The sequence below is a fragment of the Herpailurus yagouaroundi genome, unplaced genomic scaffold (assembly GCF_014898765.1).
Source record: "Herpailurus yagouaroundi ecotype Mexico unplaced genomic scaffold, PumYag 202, whole genome shotgun sequence".
NCBI classification, from domain to species: domain Eukaryota; kingdom Metazoa; phylum Chordata; class Mammalia; order Carnivora; family Felidae; genus Herpailurus; species Herpailurus yagouaroundi.
The window spans coordinates 9020498-9035393 of NW_024412433.1; the positions used below are offsets into that span (position 1 = coordinate 9020498).

At 44.6% G+C, this 14896-nt stretch overlaps 1 long non-coding RNA gene across 1 annotated transcript in view; it reads left to right on the forward strand.

Annotated features, from left to right (window-relative positions):
* The window catches only part of LOC121014457 (uncharacterized), a 29208-nt gene that overhangs the window by 12028 nt on the left and 2284 nt on the right, over positions 1–14896 (forward strand). The window contains exon 2 of the long non-coding RNA XR_005783226.1: positions 13575–13655. This is a non-coding gene — a long non-coding RNA (uncharacterized LOC121014457). The remainder of the gene's footprint in view (positions 1–13574; positions 13656–14896) is intronic.

Consider the following 14896-nt stretch of genomic DNA (forward strand, 5'->3'; position numbering starts at 1 on the left):
CCTCCTCCTCCTGGCTGTTCCTTAGTCCCTTGATCTCTGTAGCAAGAGATTCTCTGCTGTCCTCTATACTGTTTTCAAGCCAAGCGATTAATTTTATGACTATTATTCTAAATTCACTTTCTGTTATATCATTTAAATCCTTTTTGATCAGTTCATTAGCTGTTGTTATTTCCTGGAAATTCTTTTGAGGGGAATTCTTCCGTTTGGTCATTTTGGATAGTCCCTGGAGTGGTGCGGACCTGCAGGGCACTTCCCCTGTGCTGTGGTGTATAACTGGAGTTGGTGGGCAGGGCCGCAGTCAGACCTGATGTCTGCCCCCAGCCCACCGCTGGGGCCACAGTCAGACTGGTGTGTGCCTTCTCTTCCCCTCTCCTAGGGGCGGGATTCACTGTGGGGTGGCGTGGCCCGTCTGGGCTACTTGCACACTGCCAGGCTTGTGGTGCTGGGGATCTGGCGTATTAGCTGGGATGGATTGGCAAGGTGCACGGGGGCGGAAGGGGTAGGCTCAGCTCGCTTTTCCTTCGGAGATCCACTCCGGGAGGGGCCCTGCGGCACCTGGAGGGAGTCAGAACCGCCACTGCCAGAGGTGTGGCTCCGCAGAAGCACAGCGTTGGGTGTTTGCCGTGGTGCAGGCAAGTTCCCTGGCAGGAACTGGTTCCCTTTGGGATTTTGTCTGGGGGATGGGCGAGGGAGATGGCGCTGGCGAGTGCCTTTGTTCCCTGCCAAGCTGCGCTCTGTCGTCCCGGGGCTCAACCACTCTCCCTCCTGTTGTCCTCCAGCCCTCCTGTTCTCCGACCAGAGCTGTTAGCTTATAACCTTCCAGATGTCAAGTCCCGCTTGCTGTCGGAACACACTCTGCCCGGCCCCTCCACTTTTGCCAGCCAGACTCGGGGGGCTCTGCCTGGCCGGGCGGGCTGCCCCTCTGCCCCGGCTCCCTCTGCCAGTCCGTGGAGCGCGCACCGCCTCGCCGCCCTTCCTACCCTCTTCCGTGGGCCTCTCATCTGCGCTTGGCTCCAGAGACTCTGTTCTGCTAGTCTTCTGGCGGTTTTCTGGGTTATTTAGGCAGGTGTGGGTGGAATCTAAGTGACCCGCAGGACACGGTGAGCCCAGCATCCTCCTACGCCACCATCTTCCTTCTACCTCTAAAATCCCGCTTTGCGTTTCTATCAACAAGTGAGGGTTCCATTTTCTCCGCATCCTCACCAATACTTGTTATTTTCTGTGTATGGCTCTTTAAAAAATTTTTTTAGTGTAGCCATCCTAGTAGGTATGAAGTGACATCTCATTATGGTTTTGGTTTACATTTGCATAATTATTAATGATGTTGAGCATCTTTTCATGTGTTTGTCGATCATTTGCATATCTTCTCTGGAGAAATGTTTACTCATTTGCCTATTTTGAGTTCTTTGTGCTTTGTTGTTGCTGTGAAGCTTTAGAAGTTCTTTATATACTTTGAATACTAATCCCTTACCAGATATGTGATTTGCAAGTGTCTTCCCTCCATTTTGCAGGTCGTCTCTTCATTTTCTTTTTTTTTTTATTCTTTAAAAGTATTCTTTTTTAAATTAAAGTATACTTGACATACAATAGTAAATTAGTTTCAGGAGTGCAACATAGCAGTTTGACATCTTTATACATGACGAAATGCTCACCATGGTAAGAGTAGTTACTATCTGTCACTTTACAAAGTTATTAAAATGTTATTGGCTATATTCTCTATGCTGTACTTTATATCTTCATGACTTATTTATTCTACAATGGGAAGTTTGTGTTTCTTAATTCCCTTCATCTGTTTTGCTCGTCCCCACCCTCACCCCCCTCTGGCAACCACCAGTTTGTTTTCTGTATTTATGAGTCTGTTTTTGTTTTGTTTTGCTTGTTCATTTGTTTTGTTTCTTAGGTTCCACATATAAGTGAAATCATCTTATACTTGTCTTTCTCTGTCTGACTTATTTTAATCAATGTAATACCCTCCAGGTCCATCCATGTTGTTGCAAATGGCAAGATTTCCTTCTTTTTTGTGATAATTTTTTCTATTTATTTTGAGAGAGAGAGAGAGACAGACAGACAGAAAGTGAGTGGCAGAGGAGCAGAGAGAGAGGGAGACACAGAATCCGAAGCAGATTCCAGGCTCTGAGCTGTCAGCATACAGCCTGACATGGGGCTTAAACCCATGAACCATGAGATCATGACCTGAGCCGAAGTCAGATGCTTAAGGGACTGAGCCACCCAGGTGCCCCTTGATTTCTTTCTTTTTTATGGCTGAGTAATATGCCATTGAATATGTTCCATTGCATATACACCACATCTTCTTTATCCATTCATCTATTGGTGGGCCCTTAGGTTGCTTCCATATCTTGACTGTTGCAAATAAGGCCACAGTGACATAATGGTGCATATATCTTCTTGAACTAATGCTTTTGTTTTCTTCATGTGAATACCCAGAAGTGGAATTGCTGGATCATATGGTAATTCTATTTTTAATTCTTTGAGGAACCTCTATATTCCAGAGTGGATGCTCCAGTTTGCATTCCCACCAACAGTGCAAGAGGGCTCCTTTTTCTCCACAACCTTACCAACACTTGTTATTTCTTGTCTTTTGGATACTGACCATTCTAACAGGTGTGAGGTGATATCTTGTTGTGATTTTGATTTGTTTTTCCTTGATGATTAGTGATTTTGAGCATCTTTTCATGTGTCTACTGACCATCTATATGTTTTCTTTGGGAAAAGGTCTATTCAGGTCCTCTGCCCATTTTTAAATTGGATTTTTTTTTGGTGTTGAGTTGTATGAGCTCTTTATATATTTTGGACATTAACCTCTTATTGGATATATAATTTGCAAATACCTTCTCCCATTCAGCAGGTTGCCTTTTCATTTTATTGATGGTTTCCCTCACTGTGCTAAAGCTTTTTAGTTTGATGTAGTCCTGATTGTTTATTTTTGCTTTTGTTGCCCCTACAAATCCAAAAAAATATATTGCTAAGGCTGATGTCCAAGAGTTTACTGCCTATGTTCTTTTTTAGGAGTTTTATGGTTTTAGGTCTTACATTTAGGTTGTTAATTCATTTTGGGTTTATTTTTGTATATGGTGTAAGAAAGTGGTCCAGTTTCATTCTTTTCCATGTAGCTATCCAGTTTTCCCAACACTATTTATTGAAGAGATTCCCTTTTCCCATTGTATATTCTTGCCTCTTTTGCCATAGGTTAACTGATCATATATGTGTGGGTTTGTTTCTGAGGTCTCTGTTCTGTTCCATTGATCTATGTGTCTCTTTTTGTGCCAGTACCATGCTGCTTTGGTTACTCTAGCTTTGTAGGATAGTTTGAAATCTGGCGGCGTGATTCTTCTAGTTTTCTTCTTCTTTTTCAAGATTGCTTTAGCTATTTGGGGTCTTTTGCAGTTCCATATAAATTTTAATATTATTTGTTCTAGTTATGTGAAAAATGTTGTTGGTATTTTGATAAGGATTACAAGTGTCTGTAGATTGCATTGAGTAGTATGGACATTTTAACAATAATAATTCTTCCAATCCATGATCATAGCATATATTTCCATTTATTTGTATCATCTTCAATTTCTTTCTTCAGTGTTTTATAGTTTTCAGAGTATAGGTCTTTCACCTTGGTTAAATTTATTCCTAGTTATTTTATTCTTTTTTGATGTAATTTTAAATGGGATTGTTTTCTTATATTCTCCTTGTGTCTGTTATAGTATATAGAAACACAACAGATTTCTCTTTATTCATTTTGTATCTGGCAACTTTACTGAATTCATTAGTGCTAATAGTTTTTGATGGGGTTATATATATATATATATATAGCATGTCTTCTGCAAATAGTGACAGTTTTACTTCTTCTGTACCAATTTGAATGCATTTTATTTATTTTTCTTGTATTGTTGTTTTGGCTAGGACTTCCAGTACTATGTTGGATAAAAGTGGTGAGAGTGACATCCTTGTCTTGGTCCTGATCTTAGAGGAAATGCTTTTAGTTTTTTACTGTTGAGTATGATGTTAGCTGTGGGTTTGTATTTTCACTTTCTTGATAATTTACTTTCATGCACAAAAGTTCTTAATTTTGATGAAGTCCAATTTATCTATTTTTTCTATTCTTGCTCATGCTTTTGGTGTCATATCCATGAAATAATTGCCAAATCCAGTGTTATGAAGACGTTACCCAATTTTTTCTTCTAAGAGTTTTAATGTTGGGCCTTTGATCTATTTTGAGTTAATTTTTGTATGTGGGGTTTTTTTGCATGTGGATATACAGTTTTCCTGGCATATTTTGTTGAAAAGGCTATCTTTTCATTATTTTTTTTCAAAAATTTCTTAATGTTTTATTTTTTGAGAGACAGAGAGAGACAGAGCATTAATGGGGGAGGGGTTGAGAGAGAGGGGGAGACACAGAATCCAAAGCAGGCTCCAGGCTCTGAGCTGTCAGCTCAGAGCCCAATGCAGGGCTCAAACCCACAAACATGAGATCATGACCTGAGCCAAAGTCAGGTGCTCAACCAACTGAGCCGCCCAGGAGCCCCTATCTTTTTGTTATTGAATGGTCATGGCACCCTTGTTGAAAATCAACTGACCCAGAGTGGGAGACAGCCAAAGCATAAGAGACTCTTAAAAACTGAGAACAAACTGAGGGTTGATGGGGGGTGGGAGGGAGGGGAGGGTGGGTGATGGGTATTGAGGAGGGCACCTTTTGGGATGAGCACTGGGTGTTGTATGGAAACCAATTTGACAATAAATTTCATATATTGAAAAAAAAAAAAGAAAATCAACTGACCATATGTATGAGGGTTTATTTCTGGTCTCTGTAGTCTATTTTACTTGTCCATATGTCTGTCCCTATGCCAGTGCCATACTGTTTCAATTACTGTAGCTTTGCATTGCTAGCTTCGAACTTCATTCTTTTTCAAGACTGTTTTAGCTATTCAAAGCTATGAAAAAGGCTTTTGGAATTTTTATAAGAATTGTGATAAATCTATAGACTGCTTTGGGTAGTGTTGACATCATAAAATGTTAAGTCTCCCAATCCATAAACATGGGATTTCTTTCCATTTATTTAAGTCTTCATTAATTTCTTTCAGCAGTGTTTTATAGTTTTCAGGAAGTCTTTCACTTCCTTAGAGTTATGTTTAAGTACTTACTTCTTTTAGATGATTTTGCTTCCTTAACTTTTTTTTTTTAACTGTTGAAGAATAACTCTCAGCTTCAAGAAAAAGCTTAAGGTCTTTTCAGGTCTTCTCTGAGCCTGCATCTGTCCATGGGCAGATGTGCAGTGGCCTTCTAAACTCCCCTGTATATGGTTGCTTTTGAATGTCTGAATCTTAAATGTCTGGCTTCCAAAAGGGAAGTAAGGGAGAAAAAACCCAAACAAAAAACCAGATGCAGCTCCTTAAGTCCCCAGGAAGCCACCCCAACCAGTGGGGGCTGCAAAAATGGCTGCTTCTGGGCTGATACCTCAGCAATGAGAAGCTGTCATCAACAATCAGAACACAGAACCCTGATATTTGGGGGACCAGTTCCTTATCGGCCACCCTGGCTGCAACAAGCCACCCTAGGAATGTGAGCACAGCTGCCTGCTACTGGGCTTGGGGCTCAGGGATAGGCTGCTGCTGTAGGCTGAAATATATAAGCTAAATACATAGGCTACAGGCTGATATTGACCAAAGTTAGCCACACTTTCTTGGTCAAGCTTTCTCCTGGAAGCTGCAAACATTCAAATAGACTGCAAAGTTCCAAAGCAGTGACTTCAGACAGTTTCTGCTAGGACAGTTGTTGTCTGAGTGGAGAGACAGATTTCTGGCACTTCCTATTTTGCTATCTTTCCTGACATCCCCTCCCATCGTCAAGTCCCGTAGGAAAATTGAGGAACCAGAATGAAATCTCCCCTCATTTTTAGGTTAGTCTCCCAAGGAAATTTTAACCCCAAAGGTCCCTCTGGCTGATATCCTGGTTCTGCTCAGACTCAGCTGCAGAGGACTGGGTGCAGTCCAGATTCTCGCCGCTCTGGCTGCAGCAGCCTGTGCTCTTCGGGAAATGTGGTTCTTAGCACTACTAATCCAGGTGCATCAACCCGTGGTCTCTTACATGTCCTGCATTTCCTAATTCCAAGAGGCAAGAGGGTTACCAGAACTAAGAAGAATATCACAAGCCTGGTTCCAACCCACAAAAGAAAAAAAAAACCCACAGAAGTTAATTTGTGGTCAAGCTAACAATGTGAGAATTCCCTGATCCCAGGACCCTTACAGCCACAGACTCTAGCAAAGACTTCCTCTTATCTGAGGTGTGGGGAATAGACAGGTCAAACTATAGAGGGAAGGAAAGTGTCGAGGGTCCATTGCAGAACTTAATTTTAACTGGGGATAGCTTCTGCTTGAAGGCCAATTGTGGCACATAAGTTTCCCAGATCCTGGGGGAAATCTGCCTATTTGAACAACTTCCTTTTTCAGAAAGTGACATCTGCCCTCTTGCCAGTTTTGTAAATTTTCAGTGTTCAGCCCTGTTCCCAAGGCTTCTTGTGATTCCCTTTTCCCATGCAGAATCCACATTGGTTATTTAAAACCTCTTGATTTCTATTTGCCTTATGAGCCCTGTGTTCTGGCACACAATGATGAGTCAGTGTTTGACCTGTCCAGGGAAGCAGTTTCATTTATACAAGGCACATCTCCAAGCAGAGGCTATTGCTATGTATCTTCCTTGGTTTTTGTGGGGATTTGAGGGGATCTTATAATAATACCTTCTATATGCTACAGTTCAAAGCCACTTGAGAGAGTAGAAGTCAGGTAGTTGGAGATCATAACATCAGTTTATTATGAATCAAAACTAGGTTGGATGACATGGCTTAGAGATGTCACAGCAATGAGTTTCCTCATACTGGGCTCCATGATTAGGGACCTCATGGTAGCCGGGCAGGGCCTACTCTCACAATGCCTACACCTGGGGCACCAGACTAGAGGCCTCCTCTATGCTCCCAGGCTGGCTCCAGAGAGACAGGCAGGAAGAGACCACACCTCATAGCCTGTGCTTTTCCTCCTTACCACTTACTGCTCAGGGGAAGGAAGAGGGTGCAGGGAAGGATGAGGAGTCTCATGCTGACTGATGTCCCTCTCCTGGAAAGAGGAGGCATGGGGAGCTGGAAATGAATGCCCCCAGCCAAATTCCCCAGGCTACTTCCTACTCTGTGCTTCCAATGAGAATTGGAATTGGAGAATTCCTTCTTCATAAGAGGAAGCCTGGACCCTTTATTCTGTAGCTATAGTGGCCACTGCTCCTGCTGTTGCCTCCCACCTTGAAATCTGCAGGCCCAGGGAGCCCCCTGCTCTAGATAATAAAGCCCTTGTCTCAGCTTGGACCCATCCCTAAATACAGAACCCTGAGCTGAAGCTGCTCTTGGCAAAGCCTACCAAGATGGTTACTTCAGTGGTCCAGTAAGGACCAACATAGCTGCTGGCCCATGCTTTACACCAGCCTCAAATCTTCCTCTGTTTCTGAATGTTCCAGGCTTTGAATAATCTGGGCTCTCCCTGTGGGGACAGAAATGTGACAAGCCATGAAAAGGCCTCCCGTATGACACACTTCCTTCAAGTTCCAGCAGAGTCTTCAAAGTTCAACCTGCTTCTTAAGTTCTGTCCTTGTCTTCTATGTGTGGGTCTGATGCTGTTTCTGAGAGCAGGACATCTTTTTTCTTTCCTATCCTTCATGTCTTGACCACGGGGCCAAAACCTAGTTCTTAAACAGAGCTCTTTTTATTTCATAACCCTTTTTTCTTCACATATTGCATTTTGAGGATTTTAAAAGTTAGGGCACTCTCTGTTACAAGTTAACAAATACCTTGGCTCAAATTGAGAAGACATTTTAACTTTCATAATGGAAAATCTAGCGGCAAGACCCAGGTTTCAGGGTTGGTTGATTCAGTGGCCCAATGATGTCATCCATCATCTGGGTATTTTTCATCTTTCTGCTCTGATGCCTCAGCACCAACTTCCACCTAAGGTTGTTGGTTCCTCTGGGGGTGGGGGGGGGTGTAAGATGGTTACCAGCAGCAACTGGGTAACATGCTGCCTTGTTTAGAGTCCCATGGAATGAAAGACTGGCTGGTTTTACACAGAAGCAGTAGGAAAACTTCTAGAAACTCATTGGTCCAAACTGGCTTAGTCCTCACCATCCATGAACCAGTGACTAGAAAGGCAGAGGAATGGATTCCTGCCACTGGAATGGAGGGAGGGTCTGGGGCAGAGGAGTTTTGGGGAGCCAATGAGAATGCTTCCTTTCCCTGAGCTGAGTACTCCCAACATAGATATTTCAATCTCCTTAGCATGTAGTTTGTGTTTTGTGTTGATTCTACTGAGATTTCCTCTACCTCAGCCAAGAATCTGATGTATCTCCTATAGCATATGGATCCTCGTTGCTTTTTATCTGTCTGCTAATACAGCCACCACATTGCCAGGACTGAAACAAGCAATCAGTTCTCTGTAGTTCACACCATAGTCAGCCCTCTCCAATGGGGGCACATGGTTCCTCCAACGGAGGAGGGAAGATGCGGGTTGAGATAACCTCCACCTTCACTCTTTGAACCTGGTTGGCGTTCCAAAGAATTTAAAGAGCAACAGAAGTTGAGATAGTTTATATTGAATGTCCACCCATCCCCAGCTTGAATAGCCCGAAGACCAAAGAGGTGTGTGTTTCTCGATGCGGGGTCTATGGACCACCAAATTGGAGCCACAGTCCCACCAAATCTCTCATATTCTGGTTTTATTTCATGTTCCCCCTTTCATTTTATTTTTGTTCCAATTTATATTTAACTTTTACTTACATATTTTAAGTATTTTGAAGACACTTTAAATGCTTTGCTGAAATGATGGCAGAGTATACATGAAAATAAATCTTTGTGCCCATATTACACCATATTACATTGTCTTACACTTGATCTTAGCCAAAAGGCCAAGAAGCGATCCATATTACGTTGTCTTAATAGCAAGTTAAACATTGTTATTCTTTTTCAAGATTGTCTTGAATAAGCTTGGCTTTTTGCATTTCCATTTATATTTTAAAATCAGTTGGTCAATTTCCACAAAAGTTTTACTTGAAACCAACATTTTATTGAGCTCTCTGTACTCCTCAGTAATCTATTCCAGCAGATTTTCTCTTTGACACAAACATCACAGACAGGGAGGTATGACCAGCATTCCACCCAACGCCCTCCATATAACCAATCCATGAGAGGAAGGCTCTTTCTCTGGGACAGGCCACCACAGAGCAGGCTGGGGTCAGGAGTAGAGCAGGTCCAGCCAGGTTTTATTGGGGCAGCTAACCAGGAACAACACCAGAGGTGTAATGAATTCATGTTTTTACAAAAAAACAAGTATGACACCTCAGTAGTGTCCTTCAGTAGTGACACGCAGAGTTCAAATATAAGAAGGGGATCAGAAAACAGTTAACAAATGCAACAAACCAAAGGCCCCCTTCAGGGTGGTGGTCAAGGACAAGGAGCTAGCCCTGTCCCCCAACCCCGTCCCAATGCACTGACCTGCTGTGTAGTCACTGCAGGAGGTGGAGCCCCCAGCTGAGAGGCAGCACCAGCTCTAGCTCCACAGGTAGCACCAACTCCCACCATGATTGGGGGACACCCTGTTCCTGAGGATCAGGGAGTTCCAGAACCTTATGTTCTCCCTGGGTTTGGAGGCCATTGATAAAACTTCTAAAGGTACTCCTCAAGCCTCTCTGGCTTCAGGTGAAGGCCAAGGTGGGGAGCATGCCATTATGGGGAGCTCAGCAATGGGGGATGGCATCAATCTTAATTCTGTCTAATCCGTTTGAAGGCCAGTCACAGGGCCACATTGCTGGATGTCACTGTGAGAGGAGGACTTTCAATGGATGTAATCCTTGAGATTGCTCATTCTAAGACTTCTCCAGATTCTAGGATATGCTCATACAGAAAAGCGCCCCCCAAAAAAGAGGCACCCAGAAAGAGGTTCTGCTTGAGACATTTCTTTTCTTGCATTGGTGATGGTGGTGTTGATGGTGGCAGTGGGCAGAGCAATAGAGCCAGGAGGCCTGTTGTCAGCCTCTACTTGCATTTTATTGAAATTAAGTTGGATTTATAGGTTAATTGGGGAGAGTGTATATTTTAACAATATTTAGACTTCAAGTGCATAAAAGGTGGATTCTGTACCTGACAGTCAGAGGCAGACGGTGCAGTTCCCGACACCCTAAACAGAGGAATCGGAATTTTATTTTCATAACAAGGAAGTACCAGCAGTTCTTAAGCAAGGGGAAGAAAGAAAAAGAAGCTAAAATAATGTATGGAGTGTATTAATTTGTGAAAATAGTGGATTGATTAAAATAAGAACAATATAATTTCTATACTAATATCTGAGTTAGAGAAAGGAATAGAAAGAATCAAACACCTGGGCACAAATTTCAAGTCAATAATTTTTAAAAGTTTTTTTGAGATAAATTTACATATCTTAAGTCAATTTATTTGCAATCAGGATGCCCTGGGCCATGGGAATTAAGGGAATGGCAGTTACCTGTCAACTGCCTACATCTCAGGGGCTCTAATCCTCTCCGTGGACTGCAGGGACCCCCCTTTCCAGATTCGCTGTCCACATCACACGTGTTAGGTTCCAGGGCTCCCCGAGCTGGGGTAACCTGCACCTACACTCGCTGCCGCCCACCTGTCCCTGCGGACGTGGCAGCTGTCACCTCCCGGACCCTGTTGTCCCCGGGAGCTGTGGGTCAGCAACCCAAAGCCAAGATTCTGGGGGCTGTGGCCCCAGTGCTGCACCCTTTCCTGCTCCCCAATCCCCACCTTCATCTGGTGCTCAGAGGTCCCTGAGCCCCCATGGGGCCCCCCACGCACAAGCCCCCTTCACCTTTCCCTTTGTTCTCTCCTATCTTCCACCTGGTTTACCCAGGATCTAAGGCCACGTCCTGGGATGACAAGCACCCGTGGCTCCCACCGTTTAGTGGAACTCAACCTCCCCCAAGGGGCGCTGCCCTAGGAGGAGCTTCTGCCATTGGCCCTGGGCAGTGGGTCTCTTCCTCCCTGGCCCCTCCCCCTCCTCCCTGGCACCTCCCCCTCCTCCCTGGCACCTCTTCCTCCCTGGACTCCCCACAGACACGCCTCCCCAACCCAGGCTTCCTGGTTGATTTCCTTCCTCCCATGTGTGCTGGGTCACCAGCTGGCAGGGGTGCTGGGCTGGTGTCCCAGCCACCCGAGGCCCTGGGGTGGGTGTCTGGGGTCGTCCTCCAGCGCTGCAATCTGCTCTGTGATCAGAGCTGCAGAGTGTCCTTTGTTCCTGGGACCTGGGCCCCGGAGAGGTCTGTCTGGGTTCCTGCTGGTGTCCTCAGCTTTGTGTCTTTGGGAAGCCCTCACCCTCCCTGTTCTAACCCTCCTCTTGTCTAGCAGCATCTTTAAAGTAGCTAGGCTTTCTCTTTCATACCCAGGGATCTCTCTAGGAGCCTAGCTCTTCTGAAGAAATCCTCTGTTCCTTTGAACAGTTCACAGAGACATTCCACTTACAGAATTTATATTGAGATAAGCTTTCCCTTCTCTCTGGTCATCTTGTTGGGTGACTAATTACTATTTATAACTTTCCCACTGTTCCATAACCCTTAAACCTGACAGTCTCATCACTTATAAGATGTGTGTGTGTGTGTGTGCGCGTGTGTGTGTTCTCTTCGATGTCCCAGGGAAAGGAGCAAGCAACACCAAGTCAGGAGCCACTGAGATTAACTGATCCAGGGTCCAGAAGTCCCCACTGAAGTACATGGATTCTTGGGGAGGGGTCCAAATACATAACTATGAGGTGGTATCCCTGATCACTTGGGTGCAATCACTAATTAGTTTTTCCTCTGTTTAGTAATGGAAGACCAATATTTCCCCCAGGAAAGTGAGAGAGAGGAGACACAAAAAATGCCCAGCACACAGCCAAGTTGCGAACAAGGAAATTATGACAGAAAACAGTTTTCTGGCTCAAGAAGGGTGACTATGATACTGGAGAAGGAATCCAGAGGGGATGGGGAAGGTAGATGAATGTGGCTTTGAATCGATTCCAAAATGGCATGACTCTGTTTGGAATCCAAGACCACAAAAGGTGGCAAAGAGAGGCTTTCTGCCCAGTAACCTGGAGAGTGGATAAGAACCTAACTGTGAATTATGAGTTTCCGGAGGTGACCTTCAGTGTGAAGTTGTGAAGGGCTAAGAACTCTGGGCTCATGGTCAACGTCAAAGAGAAGACCCTTGATGATGGTAGAAGGGACTGATCTCAATATGGGAGATGTCGTTCAAGAGCCTGGATATTCAAGGAGAAGTCCAGTCACATAGAGAGAGATAAGAGGAAGTGGTAGAAAGGTGGAGGGAAGCATGTGGGTATTTTGAGAGAGAGAGAAGGAGGGGAAATGAAAGGCAGAGAAGAAAGGGTTAAAAGATACACTAGAATGAATCATATTATTAATATCTCATTGGTTGACCGTTTACTCTGGCAGTTGTGGGTTTAACGTTCAGGCTACCACCGGGAGTTCGCATTGCTTGTGTGCCCATTTTGCAGATAAAGAAACTGAAATCTAGAGACCATGTGCATAGTTGGCCTGGGGTCAGATGAGCAAGGGTGAACCCGGGCATTCTGAACCCAGTGTGTGTGTGTGTGTGTGTGTGTGTGTGTGTGTGTTTTAATTTTTTTAATGGTTTTATTTATTTTTGAGAGAGAGAGAGACAGAGTGTGAGCGGGGGAGGGGCAGAGAGAGAGGGAGACACAGAATCCGAAGCAGCCTCCAGGTCCGAGCTGTCAGCACAGAGCCCAACGCGGGGCTCGAACTCACAACCACGAGACCATGACCTGAACTGAAGTCAGATGCTTAACCAACTCAACCATCTAGGCACCCGTTTGTGTGTTTTAATGGGGGTAAAATTCACATAATGTAAAATTATTTTAAAGTATACAATTTAGTGACATTTGGTGAATTGATAATGTTGTGCAACTGTCACCTCCATCTAGTTCCAAAACACTTCAGTCACCTCCAAAGGCAACCCAGTTTTACTCCTCATTCCTGTCTTCCCACTGTCAAGAGCCATTGATATAACTAAAAGGTGTATCTTTTCATGTCTGTGTGTTGAGTGGGGGAAATCAGAAAGACAGAAAGAAAAGGAACAGAGCCAGACGTGGAAGATGGGAAGATGCAGAGGAAGAGAGCTGGGAAGGAAAATGGAGCGAGCAGGGACTGAGCAGAGAGTGTTGCAGGAGGGAAAAGTGAGACAAAAACACAAGGAGACAGAAGACAGTGGAATCCAGGATGCAGAAATATTTTCCTAGAATAGACCCAGCAGTGCCTGGATGTTGGATTCTGGTGGAAAATTGAGGGAGAGAGAAAGGTAATAAGGTCTGATGTGATGGAAAGAACCAGAGCAGGGCTTGGTTGGATTTTGAGTGGAGTCTTGGAGCAGGAAGAGTATTTCTTCACAAGGAGCAGCTCACCTCTTTTTTCCAACCTCAGAGCTCAGTGTGGCCACAGTTTGTTCCGTGGCCACTGGCTCTGGGTTCTCCTTTCCTTTTCTCTCTCTTCAGTGCCTGGTGAATCTAAAGTTTTAGGAATGAAGAAGGAGAGGAGGTCAGAGAAGGTGTGTGGCTTGCTGGATGGTGGACAAGGTAACTATGATGGAATCCCATATTTTAAATAACCAGTTACCTGGACGGCTCATTATGTGGAGTGGGGAGTGGCCATACACTTGAGCCCAGCCTCTGGCCACTTTCTAAGGTGTGAGGGAGGCATGCATGCATGTGAGACCCATGGAGGGCCTAGGGGATGAAATTTTTTTTAATGTTTATTTTTTTTATTTTGAGAGGTGGGGGAAGGGCAGAGAGAGAGAGAGAGAGAGAGAGAGAGAATCCCAAGTAGGCTCCACACTCAGCACAGAGCCTGATGTGGGGCTAGATCTCATGACCAACCATGAGATCAAGACCTGAGTCGAGGGGCACCTGGGTGACTGAGTTGGTTAAACGTCAACTCTTGGTTTCAGTTCAGGTCATGATCTCACAGTTCATGAGTTCAAGTCCCACGTGAGGCTCTGTGCTCAGTGCAGAGCTTGCTTGGGATTCTCAACCTCTCCCTCTCTCTTTGCCCCTTCCCTGCTTTCATGTGTGTGCTCTCTCTCTCTCTCTTTCTAAAAATAAATACATAGACTCAAAAAAAAAAAAAAAAAAAAAAAGACCTGAGCAGAAATCAAGAGTCAGATGCCTAACCCACTGAACCACCCAGGCACCCTGGGGTTAGGGAGGATGAAATTTAAAGAGAACCTTAGAGTAGGTGCCTCTTTTTTTTTTTTTTTTTTTTTTTAATTTTTTTTTTTTGAACGTTTATTTATTTTTGGGACAGAGAGAGACAGAGCATGAACGGGGGAGGGGCAGAGAGAGAGGGAGACACAGAATCGGAAACAGGCTCCAGGCTCTGAGCCATCAGCCCAGAGCCCGACGCGGGGCTCGAACTCACGGACCGCGAGATCGCGACCTGGCTGAAGTCGGACGCTTAACCGACTGCGCCACCCAGGCGCCCCGAGTAGGTGCCTCTTTAAACTTGTTGCCTTAGGCCTCGTGTTTGCTTCTCCTACAAGAGGCAAGAGGGAAAGGGGAACTAAAGTTCTCAGTGGAGAAAGGTGCGATGTGTGGAGGAGAGTGTTGAAAGATAGATTGATAGGGCCGTCCAACAGGAGTTATAGGAGCAAGTGCGGTTTTACCAAAACGGACATGAGATCCAAACTTCTCCCAGTTGGCAGAGGTGTGGCAGGGAAAGAACTTTATCCTACTTGTCAGAAGCTGTCACAGGAACTGGAAATAATGTATGTGATGGTCAGATGAACCAGTCAGTGAGATCACTGTAGAAGACCCTAGAG